The 8,043-nt window shown below is 50.2% G+C and overlaps 1 pseudogene; it reads left to right on the top strand.

Moving 5' to 3' along the window:
* Positions 1 to 2,934: 2,934 nt before the first annotated feature.
* LOC114700139 lies at positions 2,935 to 7,522 on the top strand (annotated as a pseudogene).
* Positions 7,523 to 8,043: the final 521 nt, after the last annotated feature.

Below are 8,043 nucleotides of genomic sequence, written 5' to 3'. Positions count from 1 at the left end.
ATGTCCTATCTATCTTATATTTGTGAGTTTAAGGTTTTATATCTAACTTATCTTTTATTATAACTGAGGAAATTACAACTATCTAGTCTTTAACCACATCAAAGACCTCAGAAGGATATAATATTACCTGAAAAATGGGAGAAGGATGCAAGCAACTTTCGGGAGTCTTGCAGGGTAGACAGAGACAGCTGACAGCCTGGATAGTCATCCAAAGTTCTCTTGTAAAGTTGGGGCATTTGTCTTCAGCCCACAGGCCTAGAGTCTCTCATTCACTTTTCTCTGTGTCCTGTGGAATGTCTGGCAGTTTCTTCTGTGAAGCAGGAACCTGAAGGATCATTTTATCAAGCAAAGTTCAGTGGTCACCTTCCTATGGGTCCTGCATGTCCAGTTGATCAAGCAGTCCAGGCAAGAACAGTTTCTTGCCCAAATGGCTATTTTTGCCAAGGTGAAGATAAACTCCATATGGAGTGTCTTAGATGCCCATACTCCTCTCTGAAGTAAATCAGTGTTGTCAGAAGCAGACATGTCTCACTGTCCAGAAAGTCTAAATTTTTAAAACATTTTAAATGCCATATTCTGTAGGTCTTTGAAGTGTTTAAAGACTACCTATCTATCTGAAATATATCTATGTATATCTAGAAGGCTTAACTAACATGGCTATAAATATGATTATCATAGATGACTAATTATTAATCATTTCTTAATTATCCATTAAAATTTTAAATGAGTTACATAAACATAATACCTCAAACAAGAATAGAAATGTATATATATATATATATATATATATATACAGTATAACAAAATTAACTTCAAGTTTGTATCAATAAGCTAAAATTTATACCAATGTAAAACATTTTAAACATAAACTAAAATCTATACCAATGTAAAACATTTTAAACAAGTTGTTCTTTAAAAGTAGGTTCATTAATCTACCCTTTTATTTTATCATCTCTGTATCCTCCTATATATCTATATCATATCCCCTTTTCTTTTTTAGAAAGAGATCACATTTATAATCAACCTGTTTTAAATAAAAATATTGGTTTTTCTCTGTCCCACACCAGAAGGCTCTTCTGATTTGGGACACAAGAATCCCTTAACCATTTTTTATTAAAGCAATATGTCTGGGTTTAGAGGGGGAGTGAGCCAATTCCACCTCTAAAGCCAGCTTGGTATATTTGGGAATTTGGGCGGAGCATCTTTTACTACTTCCTGCTGGAGGGGGGAGCTGTATCTTATGGGGATGCAAAGAAAATTTTAGGCTTATGGGGTAGTCCGTGAGGCTGTCTTGTGTGAGCCAGTCGCCTTGAAACCGTTCTGGATGTTAGATTATCTGGGTCATGGTGTCATTGGAGACCTTTCAGGGGGTCTTGGCTGGTGAAACCTGATGTATCTTAATCTGGAACAAATCCATAGCCTCTGGCTTTCTGTGGAAACAAAAGCAGAACCTCTTTTCCAAAGCAACATATCCTTACATCTAAATTTTGAAGTCAAGGTACCTTTAAAATATACATATTGGTTTAATTTAAATCTTTTTTGATCAAATGATTTTTTGCAGTTAAAAATCCCAAAAACAACACAATCCAGATTCTCTGTGTAATATTCATCTTTACGTGGCTTTTTTATATTAATTTATCTTTTTTGTGTCTTTCAAGCCTACGTATATTTTACACACATTGTAAACTATTTTATCTGAATCAGTCTTATTTTGAATCTATTGCTTTACATTGTATCATTCTAAGACTTAAACGGTGCTGTGGCTGCTGGCTCCGCCCCCTTCAGCTTCCCAACATGGCGGTGGTACGTTTTTCCGCCAGTTCTTTGAGCCATCAAGTCTCAGAAATAGTGGGTCTACGCTTTTATCAAAGCAGGGCGTAGCCCAGAGACCTTTTTTTTTTTAATACTAGTAAAGATTAAATCTACCACATAGCATAATGTGCCGCTGGCAGACGCCTCATTACTGCCACACTGCCCGTCAAACACACATGCCAGGAACCCGCCACGTTTTGCGGTGTCTAGCTGCTGGTATGAGACATGAAGCAGGAACCTGGTTTTGGCTCTGTTTAGAATTGGTTATTAAATATTCTCAGGTTTAAGGTGGAAACTCGAGCCGTTGGGCGCCATTTGTTGCTGGAGGGCTTCTCTCCAGGTTCCACCAAGCCCCACAGTCCCACAATCCACATATAAAATAATCACTCAGACGCTTATAATACTTATAAACTGTATGGCCGTGGCAGGCTTCTTGCTAACTGTTCTTATATCTTAAATTAACCCATTTCTATAAATCTATACCTTGCCACGTGGCTGGTGGCTTACCGACATCTTTACATGCTGCTTGTCCTGGCGGTGGCTGCAGTGTCTCTCCCTCCTTCTTCCTGTTCCCCCCATTCTCCTCTCTCCTTGTCCCACCTATACTTCCTGCCTGGTCATTGGCCATCAGTGCTTTATTTATATAGAGCGATATCCACAGCAGTCTGGGGAGAGAAGCGGATCCAGAGGGGTGAGTGTGGTGAGGAACTGGTTGACATGAATGACCAGCTGGCCACTCGAGTCCAGGAAGATGTCTGGGTCTGGGCTATGACCTAGGGCCAGGTATCGATCTGGGGCCCTGGAGCAGCAGAGGGGCCCTGAGGTGATATCTGTGGCTCCCTTCATCACTGGGGGCCCATGCAGGCACCTGTGGTGGGGCCACATTGGTGTCTGAGGGCCGTGGTGCTGCAGAGGCCATGCCAATCTGGGCCATGCCAATCTGGGCGACCTGCATGGCTGAGGGTTGGGGGGAGCTATGGTGACGACCTGGCCTGGGCTGCTGTGGAAGACCATGCCTGGGTCCATGGTCCTGCCACAGCCAGGATCTGTGTTGATGTCCTTTGCCCATGTTGCTGCCAGGGCCCATGTGGAAGCCCAACGTCTGGGCCACAACCTGTGACCATGCTGGCATCCAAGGGCTATGCCACTGCCAGGGCAAGGGCTGTCAACTGGGGTCATGGTATCATCCAGACCAGGGCTGGGTCTGTGGCCCTGCCACACGCAGGGTCTGTGTTGATGTCTGGGGCTCCTAAGACTATTGAAGACTTTGCTGATGCTGGGAGGTCTAGGCTGCCCCCTGGGGCCATGTTGGTATCCAAGGGCCATGCTGCTGTGGGAATCATGCCAGTTCAGATACCACCTAGGATCATGGTGTCATCTGGCCCGGGCTGCTGCCTACAGCCACGGCTGGGTCCATGGTCCTTCCACAGCCAGGGTCTGTGTTGATGTCTGTGGCCCACTTGCCACCAAAGGCCACATAGATACCTAGGGTTTGGGCTGCAACCTGGGCCTATGAGGGTGTCCGAGGACCACGCTGCCATCAGGGACATCCTGAGCTGAGTGGCTTGCACTGTCACCTGGGGCCATGGTGTTGTCCAGGCCAGGGCTGCTGCAAAGGGCCATGTCTGGGTCCGTGACTCTACAGCAACCAGGGTCTGAGTTGATGTCGGGGCTCCTGTTGTCACTGAGGGCCATGCAGAGGAACGAGGTCTGACCAGCCACCTCAGACTAAGTCAGTGTCTAAGGACCATGCTCCACCTAGGGCCATGCTGATCTGGGTGGCCACTGCTGCCACCTGGAGCCATGGAGACCTCTGGTCACAGGCTGCTCCCTAGGGCCGTGTCTGGGTCCATAGCCCTGTGGAGCCTGAGGTCTAGGGTGATGTTTATGGCTCCAGTTGCCACCAAGGGCTCTGCAGATGCCCAGGGTCGGGCTAGCCACCTGGGACCATGTGGATGCTTAGGGGCCATGTCGCTGCAGGACCGTGTAGCTACAGTTTTCCTGCCTGGCCCACAGTCAGGACAAATCTTTGTCACCCGCCAGTCCCACAGCCACTCAGACCCAACCAAGTAAACACAGAGACTTATATTGCTTACAAACTGTATGGCCGTGGCAGGCTTCTTGCTAACTGTTCTTATATTTTAAAGTAACCCATTTCTAGAAATCTATACCTTGCCACGTGGCTCGTGGCTTACCAGCATCTTCACATGCTTCTTGTGCTGGCGGCATCTGGCAGTCAGTCCTTCTGCCTTCCTGTCCTTTTATTTCTCCTCTCTGTTAGTCCCGCCTATCCTTCCTGCCTAGCCACAGCCGATCAGGTTTTATTTATTGATCAATCAGAACAACTTGACATACAGACCATCCCCCAGCACAGCCAAGTGCAGACCATCTCAGACACCTGCACTCAGGCCCATGGTCCTAATCATCCTCTATGCGGACCTGCTGGGTAACGCCACAAAGAACCCAAGAAGGGCTCCCACAGGACATACAGAACATCCCACAGCAGGGCCGTGCTGCTCTGAGGGGCCTATGATGCCCAGGCTGTGGTGGCGTCTGGCCTGAGCTGCTGCTGAGGGCCATGTGTGGGTCTGTCGTTCTGAGGCAGTTGTGGTCTGTGGTGATATCCAAAGCCGGTGTTGGCATAAGGCTCATCAGTGCTCTGCTGTGTTGAGCAGGCCCCGCCCTTCACTGGCCCTGGAATGGCTGGCCCTGCCCCTCTCTGGATACTGCAGCAGGTGAGCTGGCCCTACCCCTCAGGGGAGAGCTAGCCCCTACACTCAGAAAAGATGGCCCCACACCTCACCATAGGCTTGCTTCTCACCTAGGAAGCAGACTAGAGCTGACCCTGTGGTTGAGGACACAGGTGAGTCAGTCCTGAGGGCTCCAGAGAAACAGAGTGACCTCATTTCCCCCGGTCTGCCATGTGGTGGCATAGATGAGGGAAAGATGTCCTCCCCTCTCTGCCCCTTGCTACCTTTGGCAGGAATGAGCACATGGATGAGGAAATCGGAACTGAGAGTCCTCTGAGACGCGTGGGGGGGGGGGGAAGATGGCAAGAGAGGAGGAAAGCGCCTATGGTAAGAGTCCTTCTCTCAATGTCCTGGCTGGTGTGGGAGCTCAGGGTAAGAAGTGGGTGGAGCTTCCTCAGGTCTGGAAGCCCCTGGGATGAAACAGCAGGACTTGGGTCCTGCATTTGGCCGTGTCTCTGTCCTGCTGAGAGAAGCTCAGAGCTTTGACCAGCCTGTCACTGGTTCCTAAGCATGAAGGAGGATCCTAAACCGACTCTGGTCTCCACAAAGATGACACAGAGGATGGGAAATCCAGCAGTAGAGTGAGCCTCACTCACCAGGTCTCCAGAACAGGGGACTAAGTGGGTATTTAGTATTTGGGAGATCAGGGAGATGACTGTGGGTAAAGGCATAAGCAGCCAAACCTGATGAGCTGATTTCAACTCCTGAGTCCACATGATGGGAGGAGGGAACTGCCTCCTGAAACTTGACCTTTAGCCTCCAGAGGACATGGTGGTATGCTCCCCATAAATAAAATACCATCTAAAAGGGGGGCATTCAGCTGCAGCACTCGGGAGAGCAGGCCCTGCACCTCTCCTGGGCAGCACAATAGAGTCAATCCTGTTGGCGTAAGTGTGGGTGAGCCAAACCCGTGTAAGCATGGGAGAGTTGTCCCCATTAGTCATCTGTCATGTAGTGGCATGGGCAGGGGAGAAATGCCCCCTCCCCCCATCCATCAACACCTGAGGCAGAGGGGAGAGCTGTCCCTGCCCCTCATCCGGTGCAGCACTCAGGAGAGTGGCCCCTACACCATGCCTGGACAACACAGTGGAGCTGGCCCTGAAGATGTAGGTGTGGGAGGGCCGACCCTGAGGACATGGAAGCAGGAGAACTGACCCCGCCCCTTGCTCATCACTGCAAAGGGTGAACTAGCCAGGGCCATGCAGGAGACCTCATGCTGGTGGTAAGGACGGGGGAGAGCTGGAGGGCTGATTGATCATCCCTGCAACTACCCAGGCCCAGAACCAGGATTGAGTTGACCCGCCCTAACATCCACCCCATCTGTGATCTGCTGGAGCATGTAAAGGGACCCAAAGCTGCAGGATCTCCACGACACAGGGCAACAACAGGATAACCAAGAGGCGTTCCATTGAGGATCCAGCATTGGTAGTCTAGCAGAAACCAGAGGCCTCAAACCAGACCAATGACTCTAGAAAGGAACACCTGCAATTAAGATATATGTATAAAGGGTATATGTGTGACTCCCTGTCACACTATAGCTTCCGTGATGAGACAGATTTTTCCCTTTTGTTTTTCTTCTCCTTCTTTTAAATTTTATTTTATTTTATTTTGGGGGGTTGCAAGGGCAGAGGGTGGATACAAAGGGACAGAGAAATGAATGGGATAGAGATGCATGATGTGAAAGACACAAAGAATAAATAAAAAGAAAGTTAAAGGGGGGGACATTCTCTTTAGGGAGCCAGCTTCAGACAAGAGAGGAGGACGAGGGACGAGGGTGAGCTCTCTTCTCTCACTCTCTAACAACCCAGTTGAAAGCCCCACATTATCTCTGCTTTTGCAGAAGAGACGTGTCCTAGACTGAGCACTCCCTGCCCTTACACAAGGAGCACTTTGTGGGCTGCGATTCAACCCGTTTCTGGGACTGAGGGGCTCCCCTGTGCTCAATGGCCAGCATCTGGGGGGAACATGAGGGTCAGATCAGCATCAGGTCAGCCTGTGTGTGCAGGACCAGAGACCCTGGTGGACCCAGGAGTTGTGATGAGCACCTTCTGAAACGCAGCGGGAGCATCTGCAGGTGCACAGAGAATCCAAATGCAGAGAGGAAAGATGGGGAGGGGCCTGAGCTCTGAGAGCCCAAAGCAGATGGGAGCACTAGGCTTCGAAGGGGAGCAGGCACTGTGGATCCTTCCCTTTTGTGTGAAGGCTAGACCACAGGTGAGTCCCAGGGGAAAGCCATGACTCTGACTCAATGCTGCTACATCTGGTCCTCAGGCTCAGAGGAGGATTCACGGGCCCCACGGGTGCCCCTACTGAGGCTCATCCTGGTAGGCAGGACCGGGACCGGCAAGAGTGCCACAGGTAACAGCATCCTGGTCCAGGGGTGCTTCCTTTCCAAGCTGGGGGCTGTGCCTGTCACCAAAGCCTGCTCCTGGGCCAGCAGGAAGTGGGCCAACTGGCACATGGAGGTGGAGATGGTGGACACTCCAGATGTCTTCAGCTCTGAGGTCTCTCAGACCGCCCGCCCCCCCCCCCCCACGTGCATGGAGACAGCCCGCTGCTTCCTACTGTAGTTGCCCGGGTCGCACGCGCTGCTGCTGGTCACCCAGCTGGGTTGCTTCACCATTCAGGACCGCCAGGCGCTGGAGTAAGGAGGACTTGGCTGGAGAATTTGCAGGATTACGACCACAGTGAATGAGCTGGTGGTGGAATGCGGGAGGGAGTCGAGGGTGGGGTGGGGAAGCGTATTGCCCTGAACAACCCTGCCAAGTGAGGCGCAAGCTGAGCAGCTGTTGGGCTGGATGAGGAATCACCCAGAAGCGCACAGCTCCTATGAGATGTGTGAGCTGGTGCAGGCCCTGCAGGCCGCTGACCCTCAGGATCAACTTGCCAAGGTGGCCGAGATGGGGGCGGCAAGCAGGCAGAAGGTCCTCCTGCACACGAGGCTGCTAGCTGGGCTGTGAGTGTGGCAGAAAACCCATAGGACATGATACACACAGTATCCAGCGCCAGCCACCAACGCCATATACCCGCCGCCCTATCCCCTTTCGCCTTCTCCTCCTGTTCTCTCATTATCCCATCTAAGTTCTTTTCATCTTTGTTCCCCCATCTTCTCTCTCCCACTCACTTCATTCTTCTCAGACAAAATCCCGGAGTTCTCTCCATGAACTGGTGTGTAAACACTAGCAGTAAGTCTTTGACAGTGCAAATGGAGGTTTTCAGGGTCCTCCGAAGAGCAGCCATAGTCAGCTTCATTTGCAACCCCAAAGGGGAGTGAATCAAGGAGGTGGGGTCAATTAAGGGCTGGAATCGGTTAATAAATCAGAAAGGGAATTTATGTGCTCAAACTATATTTTTAGAAGTGGTTAGGTGAAACGTTACTAGTCTGCGAGTCACTAAAATAAAGCTGCCCTTTTTTTCCCTAAGTGACCGTTTCCTGGCAGGGCGGGGGAAGAGTACTCAGTAGGTAGGTAACCTGTGTCAT

The sequence above is a fragment of the Peromyscus leucopus genome, chromosome 3 (assembly GCF_004664715.2).
Source record: "Peromyscus leucopus breed LL Stock chromosome 3, UCI_PerLeu_2.1, whole genome shotgun sequence".
In the NCBI taxonomy this organism is placed as follows: Eukaryota; Metazoa; Chordata; class Mammalia; order Rodentia; family Cricetidae; genus Peromyscus; species Peromyscus leucopus.
Note: the sequence above shows the minus strand (reverse complement) of the source record. Positions and strands in the feature narration are given on the sequence as shown.